The sequence below is a fragment of the Staurois parvus genome, unplaced genomic scaffold (assembly GCF_062004578.1).
Source record: "Staurois parvus isolate SC_StPar_1 unplaced genomic scaffold, SC_StPar_1.0 ptg000210l, whole genome shotgun sequence".
Classification (NCBI taxonomy): Eukaryota; Metazoa; Chordata; class Amphibia; order Anura; family Ranidae; genus Staurois; species Staurois parvus.
In genome coordinates this window covers 1,568,485-1,590,732 of record NW_028318006.1, presented here as the reverse complement: position 1 = coordinate 1,590,732, position 22,248 = coordinate 1,568,485, and the positions used below count along the sequence as shown (strand labels likewise).

General features: G+C 44.4%; 1 protein-coding gene across 2 annotated transcripts in view; it reads left to right on the top strand.

Moving 5' to 3' along the window:
- The first annotated feature begins 10,109 nt into the window (after positions 1 to 10,109).
- Positions 10,110 to 22,248, top strand: part of IVNS1ABP (influenza virus NS1A binding protein) — an 83,505-nt gene continuing 71,366 nt past the window's right edge. Inside the window, exon 1 of one of the 2 annotated variants that reach the window (XM_089678818.1) lies at positions 10,110 to 10,265. The gene's annotated coding sequence lies outside the window, so the exon portion shown is untranslated. Of the gene's footprint in view, positions 10,266 to 10,547; positions 10,731 to 22,248 lie in introns of those variants that run through there. The other variant, XM_089678819.1, reaches the window with a different exon arrangement.

The window sequence follows — 22,248 nt, the reverse complement described above, 5'->3', positions numbered from 1 at the left end:
CCATACCATCTGTCAGGTTTTAAAACAGAACAGAGTTCTGTGAATGAGTGCCTACAGCTCGTAATGTTTTCACTGAACTACCACGGCGCCGTGCGTGGAGCGCCGTGGTAGTTCATTGAAGCTTCCTGTCAGTATATCCCATACGACAAGCTGATATTCTGACAGGTCTGCAGGAGACCTACATGGCATCAGCGATCTACTGATTGCTGGTGCAATGCTTTCCAGGCTCCTTTGGACAAAATAATAAATGCACATTTTTTTACCTGCAAAAAAATGTGCATTTATTATTTTTGTCCAAAAGGTGAACTTATCCTTTAAGTTTTACATATACTTTAATTTCAAGAGTTCTTATGACAGTGCACACTATTAACACAGAATGCAAAATTCTGGGAAACATCACAAGTAGTGCCCTGTTCCCAGGATGCTGTCAAGGTTGTCTGACCCGGTAGTGATCCCATGTGACATATTCTAACCTCAGAGACGTGGAACTGAAACTGTTGTTACCCCAGACTGTCTCCTGACCGCTCCACTTCAGTTACTATTGAACCCCTGATCTGTGTACACGTATACGTGTATGTATATCCTGCCAACTACAAATCTCTCCAAGTCATGGACACTCATTTTTTTTTTAATATCTTTCTATTAGAGTATTTCAAATACAATACACTTAACAGAACAACATAAACACAACTGCCGACGCAGGAGCCAGAGTAACAAATAGCTATACTATAGCTCTGATAAGTAGGTGAGAAAAGACAGAATTACTGGAACACAAATGCTCAACTCATAGAAAAGAAGTTGTGGCAGCAAGATCAACCAGGCATATACTACAGAGTGGTACACCCCTGTCCAGAGGGCACTGCATGCCTATTAACTGGTGTCATAAAGAAAAGGGCTCTCTAGGGGAATCTAAGGGCTATCACACATTGCCGCTGTGGATGGTTTAGATAACCAATGCGTCCAAACTTCATCATATTTCTTCAGGCATCCTTGGTGGGCATAGGTATCTTTATACAGAGGCTAACTGCTGTTAACCATATGTTTACAAAAATTAAGGGAATGTTGGGGCAACTTTCTTCCATGATATTACAATTGCCTTCCTGGCATAAAATAAGAGTATGCTCAGCATGGTTCTTTCAGACACAGTGGGGGTAAGTTCCTCCACTAAGCCCAGTAGACAAAGACTCATGAAAGCAATTGCGTTTTTCTATACCATTTATTGTGGAGATCACCTTTCCCCAATATCAGGTAATTGCAGGACAGTCCCAAAAGAAATGGGAGAAGTCCCTAGGAAAATGGACGCACTGCCAGCATTCTGGTGAGGTTGCAGGGTTCATTTTGTGGAGTCTATATGAAGTAAAATAGGCCATGTGAACAATTTTGAATTGTATGAGTCTATCTCAAATAGAGACTAGATGATGGGAGGGAAGGTCCCACATGCTTTCCCAGTCTTCATCATCTAATTCTGGAATGTCCCGCAACTACTGTTGTTGAAGAGCAAAAAAAATCAGGGATGGAGACTAAAAGCAAATGGTTGTATAACACTGAAACTGGTTTTTCGGAGCACTCAGTCCGAAGCAGATGCTCTAAGTCGGACTGTACCAATGGTGTGGAATTGTGTGAAAATTGGCTGCTGAAGGCGTGGGACAACTGAAGGTGCCGAAAGTAGTAAGAGGCAGTAACTTTGTAAGCTGAGGACAATATACAGTGTATATTGTCCACAATATGGGACATAAGACTTATTTTGTATTTGGCCCAGGCCTGTGGGTCAGGAAGTGTATACAAATGTGGCAAGGTAGGGTTAAACCATAGTGGGGTATTTGGAGATACCTGTGGAAAAGCTTTGGTAGCCAGACCCAATTACCAAGCTTTGAAAGTGGTAACCATGCAGGGCGTCAGTGGGTAGGGGGCTTTGGAGCCTTGGAAAAAAGGGTGTTGAAAGGCCTCTAAGGAGTGTAGGACTGCCACCTCTAACACAGTGAAAGTTTTGGCCAGATCGGGGCATAGCCACTACCTAGCCCTCATCAATTGGGAAGCCAAGAAGTGTTTGTGGCAGTCCGGTACAGCCAAACCCCCTCTGGTGGTGGGCCTCATTAATGTGGTGAATTTGTATCGCGGGGGACCCAACAAAAAAAAAAAGAAAATAATTGATTCAATTGTGCAAAAAGTACTGTGGAATCCATTGAGGGGAGTGTCTAAACAGGTAAGTGTATTTGGGAAGTATTTTCATCTTTATCAGATATATGTGGCCCAATAGTGATAAGGGCAGGTTCTTCCATGCCTTCAGCTGGATCTTGGTGGGCTAGTACACTGGTGAGAGGTGATGACGAAAGTAATCTGTGACCTTACCGGATACTATTACTCCCAAATATCTGAATTCCTCAACCCACTGTAACTGTAAAGGTGACAATGCCGAACCATGGGCCTCAGGGTCAATTGTGAATAGCAAGGATTTGGACACGTTAACCCTCATTCCTGTATTGGTAGAGAATGCATTTGTCACATACCTTAGATAGTGAGCCTGACGTGAAGAGGCCGGCCTCCCGTACAGCTCTGGCTCGAGGGCCACTCGTAGTGGGACAGTAGCCACAGGAGCACGGTGAGGTATGAGTGCCTGTGATCAGTCCAGTAGTAGGTGCGTGAGTTGAAGTCCACGGACAGATGAGGAAGCAGGACAGGTTGAAGGTGGACAGCTAGGCACGGATCTTGCTTGACAGCGAGTTATAGGTAACAGCAGGAAGCAGAATCCAGATGCAGACTTTCCAGACTTATGAACTGTAGCCAGCAGGGAGGCAGATGCAAAGTCAGACAGGCCGGGTCGGTAACAATCGGGCAGATCAAGCATAGATGGCAGGCGGCAGAGAAGTCAGGTCATAGGCCAAGTCAGCAGTAGAGGTACAATCAGACACGATCAGGGGGCAAAGGAGTAGTCAAGACAATCAAGGGTCAGGGCAGGTAGCAGACAAGTGAAGATCAGGAACAAGCCGGGTAATAACAGAGGTCAGGCAGAAGGATCAGGAACACACTCAGAAGCTGCAGACCTAATAGCAATGAGACAAGACTGCAGCCAGTTTAAATAGCCCTTTTAGCGCCAGCATTCATGACAGGCACGTGCCTGGATGTGCGAGTGCACATGTGCTTGCATTCGTGAGCGTTTTTGCCCATATCTATGCACATCTGTGTGGCCCGTTGTTGTTCTGCGCATACTCATATTTATGCACTGCAAACACTCAATTGCACTATGGGCAAGCCTTTCCTGACAGCATTCAAGGTTTGTAGTGCTCCCTCCAACGAAGGACCTGCATCACTGAGGAACAGTAATAAAGTGTTCGTATACAAGGCCACCCTCTCCTCCAGCCAAGCAATCCGTAAACCCTTAATCAAAGGGAGACTCGCAGGGCCTCCGCCACAGGCTCCATTGCAATAGCAAATAGCACTATGGAGAGAAGGCAGCCCTGCCGGGTGCCCCTATGTTGGGCAAAGGGGGAGGATAAACCAATCTGAGAACAGCCGTAGGGCTGTGATATATAGTCTGGAAACAGTGTATAAATTATAAGGGGAACCCCATCCTGTGAAGCACCTCCCAGAGGTAAGTCCATTCCACGGTATCAAAGGCCATCTCTATGTCAAGAAGTATGAAGCCACCACCTTGGTACCTACATTAGAATGTTGAGCATGGATATTTGTAAAAGTCTACACAAATTAATATCCGTGGCTTTATGAGCCATTAATCCAGTTTGATCTGAATCAACCACTGACTGCAAGAGTTTGAATACTAGGCGTGAAAGATCATTTGTACCCAAGGTCTCTACAGTGCCAGAATTTTGCTGCCCGTTAGGTGCATTTCTTGTAACAACAGTATGTGGAGGGGTATGATCCTTAAGGTACTGAAAAAGGAGAGCCCTCTTAAATTTCAAATTCAGACCCCTGACATACCATGATATAATTTTTTGCGTCTCAAAGGTATTTGAGGCCATAGTATAACTGGAATCACGGAAATGAATGTATGGCAAGGGGGTACCTAATGAGCAGCAAAAAGATCACGAGACACTGCCAAGACATCAGAGCTAGAAGTAACCAAAAACAAACACAACCCAAGCACCGTAGTACAGTTCCCGTCAGTTCCTGACCCCATTCAGAACAAGAAGGGCTGCATGGAATTGACTTTAACCCAGAACAAAGAACAAACAAAACTGGTCACAACTAACACACATGTCCAGTGTGGGGGCTGAAGCCTAGGGGTCACTTCAGCAACAATGGCAGTGGAGGGAGGTCAGCTAACGGGTGACCCAACAGTGCCCAGGTTGTAAGACTTGCTGAAGAGTCATTGTAGTCACCTTTGAGCCCAGATATGTGGGCCTTCCTCATGGATGACATAGAGCAGAATGAGGGCATCATATAAGGCACAAGGGGTGAGAGGACTGCAGCAAAGATGAATTAGAGTGGGGTCACCCCATTGATAACAGGGAAAGTCTCATGATGGATCCAACAGAGAGCAGTCAGAGTTAGAGAAAGGGTAAAAAAAAAAGTAATGTTGGTGGAAGATCAGCATACTTGCTTGAAAGAAGACAGGTTGCTGCAAGCTCAATGCATCAGCAGGGTAGAAGTCACGGAGTCTATCTGGTGTCCAGCCAAGAGGAAGCCGCTTCAGGTAATTCAAAAAAGCAGGTGCGGTCTCCATCCACTATTAGGAGCCTGCTGGGATACAAGAGGCTCAGTTTAATGCCTTTTTCCCTAAGGAGTCCACAGACCTCAGTGAATGATCTCCGGCGGTGTTGGACTTTAAGAGAGTAATCTGGGAAGAGGACGTTTTTGGAGTTCTCATAGTGGAGATCCGGTTTGTTTCTCGCAGCTGCCAGGATCCTGTCATGACCACAATAGTTGAGCATTTTTAGCAGGAAGGGCCTTGCAGGTGCCCCCGGTATCGGAGGGACAAGGAGAACTCTATGAGCCCACTCAACTATGAAGGTCAGTGGGAGATCCTTCAAATCTAGTAGTTTCACCAGAAATGCCTCTGCAAACTCTGCTGTTCTAGGCCCCTCAGCGTGCTCCGGTAGGCCCAGGATCCCCACATTGTTGTGGTGGAGGCGCTTTTCTGTATGCATAACCCTCTCTTGGAGCGCTCTCACCTGCAGCTGTAAAGCGTGGAGTTCTATGGAATCTGCAAGCACAATATTTTCCACCTGTGAGATGCGACTTTCGGCCTCCGAGACCCTAGAGCAGAATTTGTCAAGATCGTGTCTGATCAGACCGATGTCCGTGGCCAGGAAGTCTATTTTAGTTGTTAGCGTCTCCTTGCAGGTAGTTATGGCTGCCAGGATCTTGCGAGGAAGGGTCATCAGTCGGAAATGCTGCTAAGGCCATCTGGGTTGTGACCTACATGGTAGCAGGCTTCGTGTCTAAAATGGCTGTGTAGGAAGAAGGACGGGGAGTGCTTGCCTGGGCTCTAGTAGGGCAAGGCTTACCTGGGGATATGGAGTCCGTCTGGGATGTTCGGTTAGGTTGTGGGGCATCCAGGGTGCAGGTTGAGAAGGAGAAAGCCCAAATGTGCCCTAGGATGGAGTAGGATTAATGCAGGATCAGAGCTCTAGTGCCATGCATTTGTTCTCGCTCACATCCATGATGGATACTCATTTTTATTGATATCTATCTGATGATCTTGTATATCCCCTCCAACACCACTGACTGCTTTACATCATCTAAAAAGACAAAAAATTCTGGTTACACAAACTTAAGATGACATAGTTCACTTCCCAGAGTCCTTTATGGTCACATATGCAAATTGTAGGGGCGAACACACTAAAGAATGTTTCTGCTTATAGATCATGAACCACTGGTATCACATGGGTGATGTTGCTGTGTTTTTATTTTCTTTTCTTTTCCTTCTTTTGCATCCTTTGTCTTCATTGGGTAATAAGGGACAGTTAGATTTTTCTTCTGCTTTTTGTCTTCCCCTTGTTGGGGCTTTGAGTCACTGCATATATGTCATTTATTTAATTGATATTTCCATTATTATTTCTTGTAGTTGGATTTTATCTACCCCCATTTTATATAGGAATGCATTTGTTTCAGTCCTGAAAAAGCTGAAAAAAACACAAAACACATAGACTGAATTGGATACTAATTGTAGGAGAGTTCAGGGATCAGGATTAAGTTTCGTAGAGAATTCAGAGGTCAAAATTAAATCTCAGAGTTCAGGAGTCAGGATTAGGTAATGCACAGAACTTTTCTGTATAATTCTATTTTGGAATCTATGAATAACCAGAAGAGTTATATATTGATTCTGTTCAGCCTTCATTAAAGTTTGCTCACGTGTTCTTTAAAAATGCATCTGATTTTCTGTAATCCTAAAATCCATCAAACAAATATTTAACTAATACATATGACACTCTGCTACTTGGTGTAATATGGCTAATATTTTCCCACAGGCAGGCTTGGACTGGCCATAGGGCACACCGGGCATTTACCCTGTGGGCTGGGGCCGCCGGGCTTAAGAAGAGCGACCTGTTGATGACCGGGCCACAAAGCTTGAGGTAAGTGGCGACCACGGTCTGGACACGGCTAACACAGACCATGGCTGCCGCTAACCTCCTGCTATGCGGCTATGCCTAAAGCAGGGGCAACAGGAGGAGAGACATTGACGGCTCCAGCGACAAACAGGAAGTGCTGCCAAGGATACACAGACAGATCCACTGCACACACAGCCACACTGAAGGGACAACGGCGGGCCTCTGTACCTATACCATCCAGCACACTCTGACAGCTCTGTAGCTGCGGTGGATTGGGCTTTCTATTTGCTGGGCAGGATGTCTCTTTGCTGGACTGGCTGTTTCTTTACTGGTTGAGCTGTCTCTTGCTGAACAGGCTGTCTCTTTGCTGGACAGGGCTGTCTCTTTGCTGGATGAGCTGTTTCTTTGCTGGACGGGCTATCTCTTTGCTGGGCAGGTTGTTTTTTTGCTGGGCAGGATGTATCTTTGCTGGATGAGCTGTCTCTTTGCTGGACAGACTGTCTCTTTGCTGGATGGGATGTCTCTTTGCTGGATGGGGATGTCTCTTTGCTGGATGGGGATGTCTCTTTGCTGGAAGGGGATGTCTCTTTACTGGACTGGGATGTCTCTTCGCTGGACAGGGCTGTCTCTTCGCTTGATTGGGTCCAGCAAAGAGACATCCCAATCCAGTAAAGAGACAGCCCAGTCTAAGAAGGGACATCCCAGTCCAGCAAAGAGACATCCCATCTCCTTGTAGATTGGGATGTCTCTTTGCTGGATAGGGATGTCTATTAGCTGGGTGGGGATGTCTCTTTGCTGAATTGGGATGTCTCTTTGCTGGATTGGGCCATCTCTTTGAATATATAGGGCACACTGTGATTTGATCTCTAGCGCACTGTGATATAAAGGGGACTGTGCTGTGAAGGGGCACTGTAATCAATACAGTGCCTCTTTACAGTGAAGTCCCCTTTATATCACAGTGCTCCTTTACATTAAAGTCCTCCATTCCGTCACCAACTGCCCCTGCAAACGCCCCTGCCCCCCCCCCTCCCCCCGGAAAAATTGGTTGCTCAGTCCAAAATGCCAGACGGCACATACTGGTCCTGAATTCCCCACAAAAGTGTGTATTGGTCATCACAACTGATCTGTGATTGTTCGCTTTTCTATGGTGAACAAGACTGCTCACATATCACCAACCTTGTTCAACTTGGTGGCCTATGTTGGGGAGAAAAGGACAAATCACCACGTCTTTACCAATGCTACATCTCTTTTCTGGTTGGCAATCGGTTGCTAAAAATGTTCCTTGTGCTTGCATTGCTGTGCAAAGGGCTTTCCACCGACCCACTGATACAATCCAATCTATCCCCCACCACTCCCTTGTGGTTTATAACAGAAAAATGTACAACCTGTATACATACAAGACAGGATTACCACCCAGGGGTCTAAAACATAGACATTATACTGCCCGGGTATAACATGACAAAAATTACCCCCAGAATCCAGAACATGGACAATCTGTCCTAATGGTGTATACACTCAACAGCCACGTATTTGGCACACCTGTTCAATTGCTTGGTAACACAAATTGCTAATCAGCCAATCACATGTAAGCAACTGAATGCATTTAGGCATATGGACGTGGTGGAGACAATTTTCTGAAGTTCAAACTGAGCATCTGAATGGGGAAGAAAGGGGATTTAGGTGACCTTGAACACGGCATTGTTGTTGGTGCCAGATGGGCTGGTCTGAGTATTTAAAAAACTGCTGATCTACTGGGATTTTCACGCACACCCATCTCTAGGGTTTACAGAGAATGGTCCGAAAAAGAGAAAATATCCAGTGAGTGGCAGTTGTGTGGATGAAAATGCCTGGTTGCTGCAACATTCAGATGGTAGGGTCAGAATATGGTGTAAACAACATGGAAGCATGGATCCATCCTGCCTTGTATCAACGATTAAGGCTTGTGGTGGTGGTGTAATGGTGTGGGAGATATTTTCTTGACTCTAGCAAGGTGTACCTAATAACATGATCGCTGAGTGTATATCATATGTCTTCCTTTCAAACCTTGACATCATGTAACCACTTGAAGACCAAGCCTTTTCTGGCACTTTTATGTTTACAAGTTTAACCGCTTCCTCTCCGCCTTATAGCAGAAATACTGCTACAGGGCGGCAGGGATGTGCAAAATCACGTATATATACTGTATATATATGTGATTTTGCATTTTCATTCAGGGGGCGTGCATGAGCTGCACACAATACCCTCGCCGGTATTCGCACCCTTGGCTGTCATTCACCAGGTCCCACCCGGTGATTCCCCACCGGCACTCGGTGATCGCTCCTGCACACTGCTTTGTATGCCTCTGCATAGCAGTGTGCTTACAGTGAAACACACACAGCCCAAGCAGTGAAACAGCACACAGCACAGTTAACCCTTTGATCACCCCACGTTAACCCCTTCCTGCCCAGTGTCATTAGTACACTGCTTTTTATTAGCACTGATCACTATATTGGTGTCACTGGGGATGTCAGTGACATCAAGTCAGTTACCCCCCAGTGTCAGAATGCCTGCCGCAGTCCCGCTATAAGTTGCTGATAGCTACCATTACTAGTAAAAAAATGTTTCTTGAAATTGTTGTTCTTTTTTTGTTTATAGGGCAAACAAATAAAAAATTGCACAGGCGATCAAATACCATTGAAAGAAAGCTCTATTTGTGGGAACAAAAGGACGTAAATTTAATTTGGGTGCAGTGTTGCATGACCGTGCAATTGTCAGTTAAAATAACGCAGCGTTGTATCGCAAACAAAATGGCCTGGTCAGGAAGGGGGGTAAATCCTCTGGAGGGCTAGTGGTTAAATAACATTCAGTTACAATGTTATGTGAAGTAAATGTTTATGTTTTATGTATTTTTGTTTTGTATTTGCTTTTTTTCTCACCAAAGTGGAGTTACCCTTTAACAAAAAAACAAAACAAAACAAAAGGAGGGCTGGTGGGAGTGTGAGGTATTATATACAGTGCTGCTGTCCCAGCTGTTTTGTTTTCTTGTCTTATTTATTTCAGGTACTTATATAGCGCTGTCAATTTACACAGTGCTTTACATATATATTGTACATTCACATCAGTCCCTAACCCTCAAGGGGCGTACAATCTAAGGTGTTATGACTGGAAGGATGCTGCATAGAATTCATGGTTGAAGACGTACAATGTCCTTGTGTCCTGTAGATTTGGCTTTCTATACACTATAACCGCACAGTAACACAAGGTCATTCCAGTTTTATAGCCACATTCAGTGTGTGGTAGGATTTCGCCATTTCCTCCTATAATCTATGGAGTCTGGCTCCTGTAGGCTGCCAGCAGGAGACATGACGCAGTCACACAGGAGGCCAGCTATGGAAGACATGAACACTCCTCCAATTTCTCCCCGCCTTCTGAACTCACACACTGGAGCGAGCTGAGACTAAAGGGGAATGAGCCCGGCTCCGCCATACTTCCAGAGGCAAAGGAGCTTCATCCTTGGATATTGGCCTTCTAAAACATGACTGCGTGTGTGGAGACATGACGGCTCCCCATATCTCATTGGCTTCGCCCTCCAATCACCACCTCTCGTTATGGGCGAGCCAGTGACGCCATTCGTTGCTGGGCAGCCGTGGCGTTAGGCAGTGTGAGTGTGTGAGGTCGTTGGCGCCATTATTTTCCCGAGTCCTAGGCCGCCTGACCATGAAGTGGAGTGTTCGCCGGTCGCTTGTTGTCGCCTAGCATCAGCTGAAAGAGGGCCAGGTTGGTGTAGTGGAGAGGATAACAGGGGGACCGGATGACGGGAAGAATGGATTGCGGGGATTGGGAGTGTGGAGCTATAGCTGCCCTGTGGAGGAGGTAGTCCCCATGTGTCACTACAGCCGGGGAGCCGTGTGTGACTGGGTGTGAACACTTACGCTGTAGTTGTCACTCTGGAGCATTGTGTGACCGCGGTGAGAGTTGTGGCGTACTTGGGAGAACTCCTAGGAGGCGCCACATTGCCCACACACGTGACCAGGACACTCTAGAACGGATTTCCTCATGGCTTCTGTTGGCTGATTGCTCTTTAGTTCACATTTTCTTAGAAGTGTATCTACATCTAAGCACAGGTCATTGGTTCGAATCCCACCCACAGCACCACCTGTCTGGATTTTGCATGTTCTCCCTGTATCCGTGTGGGTTTCCTCCAGGCACTCCAGTTTCCATCCACACTCCAAAGGCCTGCTGGTAGGTTACTTGGCCCCGATATATGGGCAGTATGAATGTGAGTTAAGCCTCGGGCACTGGATGAGAATATCCTGCAAGTGGTCATTGTGCCTTTTGTTTTCTTTTTGCATGCTAGTCTCCTATTGAAAATGAAGGGGTTTACGAAAAGTCTTGTATGACAGAATACAACTTGAAAAGTGATGTAATGTATTCTTTCGTGTCTGAGCATGTGTGGCCTTGGTCACGGACGTATACTGTGCTGATTAAACAAAAATCGTTCTGTTGTTTTATGAGAAAACGTGTGCTTGTTGAAGTCAATCTTCCCGACGCGTCGTACCTGGCTATCACTTGTCACTTTGGATAATTGCGCATGAACAGTCGGGATTGGCTCTGTATAATAACGATCAGGTGATCACATCAAAAGCGGTATTTTTCGTCCAATTTTCTTGTCTACCAGGCTTTAGGGACCTTAGATCATAAGCTCCTTGAGGGCAGTGACTGATGAGAACGTGGAGTTTTATATGATGAGCACGGCGTAAATTGACAGCACTATCTAAGTACTTGTAATAATCATGAACTGAAGCGGAACGTCAGGCGTTCCTTGAGCAGATGCAGATTCATCTCCACCACCAATATTAGGAGCACAACTTTCCTCTGACATCCGATGATTGATGGGCTTCTACAGGGACTGCCGTTGCAAGTGAGAACTACTCAAACCAATGTAATTGGGAACATTACCACTGTTCCCCAATTGGCGGGGGGCTTCAATGACCACCCTTATAAGCTCACATTCACACTACTGTCTTGTGACATCATGCAGTCCTGTTTGTTTCATCGGGGTGCCCTACACACGTTCAAAGAAACTTACCCTTCAGAGCTTTGCGTGTTTTTCAATGACACATTTTTGCAAATTCTCACATGCTAAAGCTCACTTTTTGTCTGCTGTGTTTGGGGTGCTATTAAAGAGTATCTCTACTTTTGTTGAGGGGAAAAAGTAGTCCTCTCTGGGAGATCTTTGTACATTGCATGGATTTGTGAGGAGCATGTAGTATCCCTGCTCAATCACAGCTGCTGGTCTCCACAGCATCCTGGTTTTGGCTGTGATACATTCTCCCTCCCTGTCCATCTGCAAGGTGATTGATGTGACAAGTCTCTGGGTGGAGACCAAACCTGATTTAAGCCAGCCAAGCCTGCAGTCTCATGCTTGTGATATTGTGTGCCTGCTAGTTTGGATTCCCTCGTTGATTACCTCAGATCGGATATTGACTACTCTGAACTCTGCCAGCCTTTTGATTACAGATTTGGCCCTGACTATTCTGAACCTTGCCTGCCTTGTGCCTGGACTGTCATCAAACCATTTTTTGTCTGCCAGCTGCAAGAACTTGTTTGCTGTGCTCAGTTTGTGCCTGCCCCAGCGTGGCAGCCAGACACTGACATTGTGTATAAGTCCTCGGGGAAACGGAGTACCAGTAGGCCCGCTTGCCTTATGGGAAAGGAGCCTGCTATAGGTGAAGCACACAGAAGCCAGCTATAGTGTCTGACCACCTGTGCTAGGGGTAAGCGTGACAGGATTTAAACAGATTTTGTTGCAGATTCCTGGCTGTTTCTGTTCTGAAGAAAAAGTTGTTTGTGTGGAGAGTGAATCTGATTGGGAATGACAAGCCATCATGCACACTGAAGCTCAAAAACTATTTTTGAGCTACAGGAGTTTTCAGAATTAACAATGCAATAATAAGCAGCGGTGTTTGCATGTTCAGTAATGTATTTTATTGGCCAGAATTCTGCCCATTAGAATGCATTAACGTGTGCTGATGCGTGTCTTTTCACTTTGAGCGTTTCTTTTGTTTTCATGCTCAAAAGCTTTTCCTAAACGCACAAGTGATGGATTTTATTCTGCCTGTAAACTCCCCGGCCACTAAACTGAAATTCCTACAGTGTGCATGGACACAAAGGCTAACATGGATGGGAGTTAACAGGCAGAAAAGAATAAAAGCTCAAATTGGTGTAGGAGCAGCTTCTTTGAACTGCAGTGTGCATGATGCCTTAATCAGCTGATGCATTTGCAGTGTTCCCGGAGTTCTGGGAAATCACAAAAGCAGGAAATGACATATCTGGGGAAGTTCTGGACACCAGTCGTGTGCGAAATTCATTTCAGGTTTCCATAAAGCATTGCAGTTTACAGAAAATTAGATTAAATAGGAAAGGTATATTTTTAATCAATTACAATATGGCTTATTTAGCAATTGTATATGCTATATTTTCCACCCCCCCCCCCCCCATGAAAGTAGATTTACTCTTTAACAAGGAATGGTAGTGCAAGTGACTTTTTTTTGCACATTTTATGAATGCACGCACCAATTACTAATATGAATGTGGGCTGAGGGGTTCTTCTGACTACCAGTGTCAGTGGGCGTTTCTGTACTTAGCACTGATATAGGCGGAGTCTGCAATTGTGATTTTTCTATCTGTTGTTCTTTCATTTTATTTGATACAGGTATTTATGGACAATTTACAATAAGCGTAACAGCATTTGGCTTGCCCTCAAAGAGCTTACAATGTAAGGTCCCTATTTTGCATACGCACACACGTCCTAAGGCCAGTTAACCTACCAGCATGTTTTAGAAGTGTGCGAGGAAACCGGAATAACTGGAGAAAACCCACACAAGTACAGGAAAAACTTGCAAGCTGCATGTGGGTACTGCTTGGAGATCAAACTTAGGTCCTTGCCCTCTTCATGATTATTAGTGAAAGTATGTTTTGGGGTGTAGAATGGAAGGCTGCTCCTTCATGTTCATTAGTGGAATTACAATTTTGGGGTACAGAATGGGAGGCTGTTGATTAAAAAAAAAAAAAAGCAAGAGTCATACTCTAAGTGTTACTAAAGGCAAAATGTTTTGAACAAAGTGAAGAGGTGTTGGAGCACCTGTCAGATTTCACTGCTTGATGTGTCTTTGTTAGGGAGCTTCACCCTCTCTTATTTGTACTTTTTTTTTTTTTTTTACCATTCTCATTGAAAGTAAACGAAAATACCAAATTTTGGGTTGACATTGGAAGACGAATAGAGGGGAAATCTTCCAATGGGGACACTAGTTCTATTTACACACTGGGAGTACCTCACTTCGGAGGTATTTTCTCTCACTACCTGTTTTGGCTGTGGGACAGGAAGTGAAGTCTCCCCAATGGGACACAGTACAAAAACCTTACAGGGGTTGTAAAACAAAGGAAACCCAAGCCTATCGCAATAAACCTTCTTATTGATAGAAAAGCGCAGTAAATACTGCGCTCATGTGATCCCAGATAGCATAGTCATTCAATTACCAGGAGCTACAAGGTCTGAGGTTCCATCTCCAAAAAGCCCTCTGTCCAGTTGAGCCCATAGGAGACCAGCAGTGGCTTCGTGTAACAGTGGTCCCCTCTCCCAGCTTTGGCACCTTTGAGATACAAGCTGCAAGTGTCGATGGCTGCTTGCTCTCCCCTCCCTCTGGTCACACACTGGGATGGGTTGTGGATTGCGAGCTGTATACAGGACAATCAGCTGGCGCCTGGATAGAGAGCTTTTTGTAGATGGATCCTGGTCCTTAACACACAGTAATCTATTGTATCCAGATTTCACCATTCAAGGAATTCCTTGTATCGGGTACACATAACAGTCCACATGATGATTCATAATTTTTTAGGACTCAGTCTGTCGCATGGAGCAAAGGAAAGTCTTGAATTTTTAGGGCTTATACACTCTGTATGCATTGATCTGCATAGACCAACACAGGCTTAATGCAAGGGCACATAGAAAGCAATTTTTTTCCTATGTGCCCTGTTAACACCACACTAGAATTGAGGTGCATACACAACATTCACCAGCGTGCATATGTTTTGGCATGCAGGCTGGTGTGAAGAAGTCCTTTAACCGCTTCCCGACTGCCTTGTAGCAGAAATACTGCTACAGGGCAGCACAGGTGTGCAAAATCACGTAAATCTACTTGATTTTGCATGTTTGAGTAGGGGGTGCACATGCCCTATCTGTGCAGCCATGGCAGTCAATCACCGGGTCCCGGCCGGTGATTATTCGCTGGCTCCCGGTGATTTCTGAGGATCTCCGACAGGGAGGAGAACTGTTTTATTTACTAACAGTTCTCCTCCCTGTCAGCTCGGGCACACTGCTTTGGATGGCCAAGCAGTGATTACAGTAAAACACACTGACATCGCCCCCTAGTAAAACACTCCCAGCACACAGTTAACCCTTTGCCCCTCATTTTAACCCTCCCCCCCCCCCCCCCCCCCAGTGTCAGAATGTCCACCCCAATCCCGCTATAAGTCACTGATCGCTGCCATTACTAGTAAAAAAAAAGGGAAAAAAATTAATATACCACCATTTGTAAAAGCTATAACGTTCATGTAAACCAATTGATTTACACGTAGTGGGATTTTTTTTTTTTTTAGCAAAGCCATGTAGCGGAATACATTTTGACCTAAATTTGAGGAAATTTAGATTTTTTAAAAACATTTTTACTGTACATGTTTAATAGCAAAAACTCCAAACTATTGTTTTTTCTCCAAATTGTTGACTTTTTTTATAGCGCAAAAAATAAAAAGTGCACAATCAATCAAATACCACCGAAAGAAAGCTAAATTTTTTGGGAAAAAAGGACATAAGTTTCATTTGTGCTCAGTGTTGTATGACCGTGCAATTGTCAGTTAAAGTTACGCAGTGCCATAACACAGAAAATGGCTTGGTCAGGAAGGGGGGTAAATCCTCTGGAGGGCAAGTGGTTAAAAAATCAAAACATATAGGGACATTTCAGGGACTTATTTTTGCATTAGCTTGTGAATTTTAATGTGGGCTCCTGTATGCCGGACAAACTCAGATGTGTCTGTGGTGGTACAGTTGGTGTAACTCCGCTCACTTACATTGGCTGCCTGCACACAGTTTCAGCAGGCTCCAGACATGTAATGCCTCATTCAAGCTGTTTAGCCCAGTGTTTTTCAACCTTTTTTGTGCAAAGGCACACTTTTTTCATGAAAAAAATCACGAGGCACACCACCATTAGAAAATGTTAAAAAAATTTACCTCTGTGCCTATATTGACTATATATAAAGTAATTCTCTTGAATAGGAATCAAACACAAAGAAATTATTTTATAATTACTTTATTATGAAATAATAAAATATTTTATAATTGGACCCGGGGGCCGGACCAAGAGTAGATGAATGATGTGTATGTGTCATCCATAGTAAGTATAGTAATATTCCCCCATAGTAAGCATAGTAATTAATCCCCCATATAGTAATTCATCCCCCATAGTAATTCATCCCCCATATAGTAATTCATCCCCCATAGTAATTCATCCCCCATATAGTAATTCATCCCCCATATAGTAATTCATCCCCCATATAGTAATTCATCCCCCATAGTAATTCATCCCCCATAGTAATTCATCCCCCATAGTAATTCATCCCCCATAGTAATTCATCCCCCATATAGTAATTCATCCCCCATATAGTAATTCATCCCCCATATAGTAATTCATCCCCCATAGTAATTCATCCCCCATAGTAATTCATCCCTCATATAGTAATTCATCCCCCATAGTAATTAATCCCTCATATAGTAATTAATCCCCCATATAGTAATTAATCCCCCATATAGTAATTCATCCCCCATAGTAATTCATCCCCCATAGTAATTCATCCCCCATATTAAGTCCCCAAGCCCCCCCTGTGTCAATTCACTTACCTTTGCTCCGCACGTTCCTCTCGCCGTTCCGGTGTAGCATGAAAATCTGTCTCCTATGAGGATCTGTCCCCCTCGACATATCTGCGCATGTGCCAGTTTCAGGCATTAGCAGCCGATCGGCGATCTCCAGCACATGCGCAGATACGTCGAGGGGGACAGATCATCCTGACAGTATCAAGCTCCGCAGGCCGGATTAAAAGGTCCGCCGGGCCGTATACGGCCCGCGGGCCGTAGTTTGCCCATTGCTGTTCTAACGATTGGTCTATTTGTGAGCCGAGTCCACATGTTACGGATGAAATTGCAATTTTTCCCACGGCACACCAGACAATATCTCACGGCACACTAGTGTGCCGCGGCACAGTGGTTGAAAAACGCTGGTTTAGCCCTCATCATCATTATCCTGTTGACTCAAATATTGCATGAATTCTTTTGACAGTAAAATCTGTATAAAGTGTTGGTGAGTACCATTCATCTATGTATGTTCATTGTGAGGGACAAATCTATTTTCTTAGTACAGATCCATGCACTTTCCTAGCCGGATGACAGGTAAATTCATTTTTCCAAATAGTTCAATTGCATATGTAATTGTACTCGGCTGTCTAAAATGGGTAGAGTTGGGCAGCCTTTCATGCCTCTGCATTGATACTTTTAACCAACCAGTCACATTAGATGAAACTTTACCAGTTGCTTCCTGAAGCACACAATATTTATTTATGACTTGTGAAAGTTAATGGATCTTTTTTAGTCCAGGTGAATAAATGAAGCAATTGTATGTTTACGCGATGGTCACCAGCTGTGTTTAGAACTGTCCTGATACTTGCAAAACTGACATCAGTGACTGGCCTTGTTATACTGATTCCATTATCTTTGTGCCTCACATTATGTCACAAACCAACAGTGTTGCTTACTGGATAGAAATTAAAGCCTAACTCCAGATACAGCTGTATGTGTTTTAAAGTGATATTGAAGGCAATACAAAAAAAAAATAAAAAAATGTTAAACCTTTCTGTGACTTTTCTGGCCCATCCCTCCTGCCAAGTGCAAGTAGTTTGCTATGGGGGCACCCAAGCAGGCTCGCTCCCAAGCCACTGCTCTGCATGTCTATTCATATGCGGCCACTGCTCGGTCCCACCCCTCCTCTGTGATTGACAACAGCGGGAGCCAGTGGCAAGGTTGTGCAAGGTTTTTTTTACCTTAATGCATAGAATGAACACAGGTAAAAAAAAAACCCCTAGAGCTTTTTAACCACTTTAATCTGTATACACTTATCAGCCAAAATATGAGTACTGTTTATCTCATTACTAAGGCACCTGAAAGGGGATGGGATATTTTAGGTAGCAAGTGAATATGTCTCTGAAGTTGAAGGCAGAAAGAAATGGGCAAGTGTAAGGATTAGAGTGACTTTGACAAGCTAATTATTAATGCCGATTCCCAACACCGTGCATCACAGTTTGTTGCCGATAGGGTTGCGTAGCCACAAATTGTTCAGGATGCCCATGCTGACCTGAGCCCACAGCCAAAAGTACCTACAATGGGCACGTATCAGAACTAGACTATGGAGCAATGGAAGAAGCCGATCTGATTTACTCAAGAATGTTCTGAGTAACATAACGAGTTTGAGGTGTTGACTTAGCTTCCAGATTCTCCAGATCTCAATCTAGTCAAGCATCTGTTGGATGTGCTCTAAAATGATGTCCAATCCATGAAGGCCCCACATTACAACTTACAAAAACCTAAAGGATCTGCTACCGATGGCTTGGTGCCAGATATCACAGCATACTCTGAGGTCTAGTGGAAGCCATGCGGCTGATAATATAGTATATACACTGCTCAAAAAAATTGAAGGAACACTTTGTAAACACGTCAGATCTCGATCTCAATGTTGAAAAATATCATGCTGGATATCTATACTGATATGGACTGGGTAACGTGTTAGGAGCGTAAAGATGCCTCATCGTTTCATCGAAATGAAAATTATCAACCTACAGAGGACTGAATTCAAAGACACCCCAAAATTCAAAGTGAAAAAATTAGTGATGCACCGAAATGAAAATTCTGGTGCCTAAACAGATACTGAAAATTCAGAATGCATGTGCCCGAAAACAGAATCGAAATGTCTGCATATGTGGGGAGGCTCCAATTTTTTTTTCTACTTTCATGTATATTTTTTTTCATTTTTTTAACGTATGATTTTATTGCTATCACACAGCATATGAGTGACAGGTCCTCTTTGGAGTGGGTGGGGGCAGTGTGTTCAAGGAGGGGAAGCAGCATATACAGAAAGGCTCCCTCACTGGCTGTCACTATATGTCAGTGCCGATTTGTAAATGCAATTGCCGGCTTTTTTTTTTTTTCTTCACTATAGATCATAGAATTAGCTGTTACTTTCCCGGATCTCGGGAAATAAACTAAAAGGAAACTTTGTTTCTTTTAGCTGGGGGGAGAGTGACAGCTAATTCTGTGAGCTATATAGTGAAGAAAAAAAAAAAAGCTGGTAGTTACATTTAAAAACTGGCACTGATGTGACAGTCACTGTATACACTGCTCCTCTCCTGCCTTTCTCAGCCGCCCCCTCACATCTACAGTACACAGTCTCCTGTATAAATTTTTCTTATCTGTAAAATTCCGAGAGTGCTGTTTTCGGCCGGTATGTTTTGGCCAAAATTTTGTTTCATCCCTAGCAAAAATGATACAGCAGGCTAGTTAATTTTGATGAAATTTTAATTGCAGCAACTCAAAATGGTACTAATTAGTTTGTATGGCCCCCACGTGCTTGTATGCATACCTGACCACGTCGGGGCATGCTCCTAATGAGACGATGGATGGTGTCCTGGGATGTTTCCTCCCAGATATGGACCAGGGCATCCCTGAGCTCCTAGACCGTCTGAGGTGCAACTTGGCAGTGTTTGATGGACTGAAACATGATATCCCAGAGGTCTATGGGATTTAGGTCAGGCAAGCGTGGGGGCCATTCAGTGGAATCAATTCCTTCATCCTGCAGGAACTGCCTGCATACTCTTACCATATGAGGCCGTGCTTTGTCGTGCACCAGGAGGAACCCAGTACCCATTGCACCAGCGTAGGGTCTTACAGTGGGTCCAAGGATTTCATCCTGCCATTGTCTAGCCTGTAGAGGTTTGTGCATCCGTTCACGGATATGTCTCCCCAGACCATCACTAACCCACCACCAAAACGGTCATGTTGAACAATGTTACAGGCAGCATAACATTCTCTATGGTTTCTCCAGACCCTTTCACATCTGTCAGATACTCAGGGTGAACTTTCTCTCATCTGTGAAAAGTACAAGGCGCCAGTGGCGGGCCTGGTGTTCAATGGCAAATGCCAGTTGACCTTTATGGTGCCGGGCAGTGAGTACAGGGCCCACTAGAGGGCGTCAGGCCCTCAGGCCAACCTCATGAAGTCTGTTTCTGATTGGTCGGGGACATTCACACCAGTTGCCTGCTGGATGTCATTTTGTAGGGCTCTGGCAGTGTTCATCCTGTTCCTCCTTGCACAAAGGAGCAGATACCAGTCCTGCTGATGGCTTAAAGACCTTCTATGATCCTGTCCAGCTCTCCTAGAGTAACTGCCTGTCTCCTGGAATCTCCTCCATGCTCTGGAGACTGTGTTGGGGCAGACAACAAACTTTCTGGCTATGGCATGTATTGGTGTGCCATCCTGGATGAGTTGGACTGCCTGTGCAACCTCTGTAGGGTCCAGGTATCGCCTCATGCCATCAGTAGTGACACTTACCCTAGCCAAAGCAAATCTAGCGAAGAACAGAAAAGATAAGTAGGGGATAAAAATGTCAGTAGCCTCCACCTGTAAAACCATTCCTGTTTTGGGGGTCGTCTCGTTGCATATCTAGTGCACCTGTTTTTCATTAACACCAAGCAGCTGAAACAGATTATCAACCCCCTCTGCTACTTAACTGACCAGATCAATATCCCAGGAGTTTAATTGACTTGATTCTATACTCTGAAAAAGTGTTCCTTTAATTTTTTTGAGCAGTGTACATAGTGGATATAAAAAGTCTACACACCCCTGCTAAAATGTCAGGTTTTTGTGATGTACAAAAATGAGATAAAGATCAATCATTTCAGAACTATTTCCACCATTTAATGTGAGCTATAAACTGTACAACTCAGTTGAACAATAAACAAATCTTTTAGGGGGTGGGGGCTGGGAGTAAACCTAAACCAAAATAATGTGGTTGCATGAGTGTGCACATCCTCTTATAACTGGGGATGTAGCTGTGATCAGAATTAAGCAATCACATTAAAAATCATGTTAAATAGGAGTCAATACACACCTGCCATCATTTAGAGTGCCTCTGATTAGCCCCAAATAAAGTTCAGCTGTTCTAGTAGGTCTTTCCTGACATTTTCTTAGTCGCATCCTACAGCAAAAGCCATGGTCTGCAGAGAGCTTCCAAAGCATCAGAGGGATCTCATTGTTAAAAGGTATCAGTCAGGAGAAGGGTACAAAAGAATTTCCAAGGCATTAGATATATAATAGAACACAGTGAAGAAAATATGGCGCAACAGTGACATTGCCAAGAACTGGATGTCCCTCCAAAATTGATGAAAAGATGAGAAGAAAACTGGTCTGGGAGTCTCCCAAGGGGCCTACAGCAACATTAACCATTTGCCGACCACAGATGGCCAACTGACCGCTTCACTGCGGCCGGTCAGTTCTGGGAGGGCGTCCTATGACGTCCTCACAGAACGCGCCAATGACACAGCAGATCATCGGTAAATACAGTTGCCGGTTATCGGCTGCACTTGACAGCGTGAGGAAAGTACTGCCGATAACCGGCAATTTTCAGAGGAGGGATCGGCACCGATCAGCAGGGCATTGATGATCGGTGCCCAGCAGTGCTGCCCATAAGTGCCCAGTAGTGCCACCAACCTGTGCCTGTTAATGCCCAGCATTGCTGCCAGTCAGTGCCCATCATTGTTGCATATCAGTACCACCTCGTCAGTGCAGCCTCATCAACGCACATCAGCGAAGGAGGAAAATTACCTGTTTGCAAAATTTTATAATAGTAACAGAAAAAGAAACTTTTTTTTCTAAAGTTTTGCTTTTTTTTTTGTTTTGTTTATAGCACAAAAAATAAAACACCCAGTGGCGAGTACATACCACCAGAAGAAATTTTGTGGGAAAAAAAGATAAAAATTTCATATGAGTACAGTGTTGCATGACCGTGCAAGTGTCACTCAAAGTGCAACAGTGCTGAAAGCTGAAAATTGGCCTGGGCAGGAAGGGGGTATAAGTGCGTGGTAGGCAAGTTGTTAAAGGAGCTGCAGGAATATCTGGTAAGTACTGGCTATGTGGTACATGTGACAACAATCTCCTGTCTTCTTCATATGTCTGGGCTATGGAGTAGAGTGGCAAGACAAAAGCCTTTTATTATGAAGAAAAACATCCAAGCCTGGCAAATTTAGCAAAAACACATCTGAAAGTCTCCCAAAAACGTGTGGGAAAATGTGTTATGGTCTGATGAAACTAAGGTTGATCCTTTTGGCCATAATTCTAGAAGAGACGTTTGGTGCAAAAACAACACTGCACATCACCAAAAGAACACCATACACACAGTGAAGCATGGTGGTGGCAGCATCATGCTTTGGGGCTGTTTTTCTTCAGCTGGAACTGGGGCCTTAGTCAAGGTAGAGGAAACAGAAGAAGATTATAGTTTTGGAATGGCTCAGCCAAAGCCCAGACCTGAATCTGATAGAAAATCTGCAGGGTGATCTGAAGAGGGCTGTGTACAGATGATGCCCTTGCAAACTGACAGATTTGGAGATC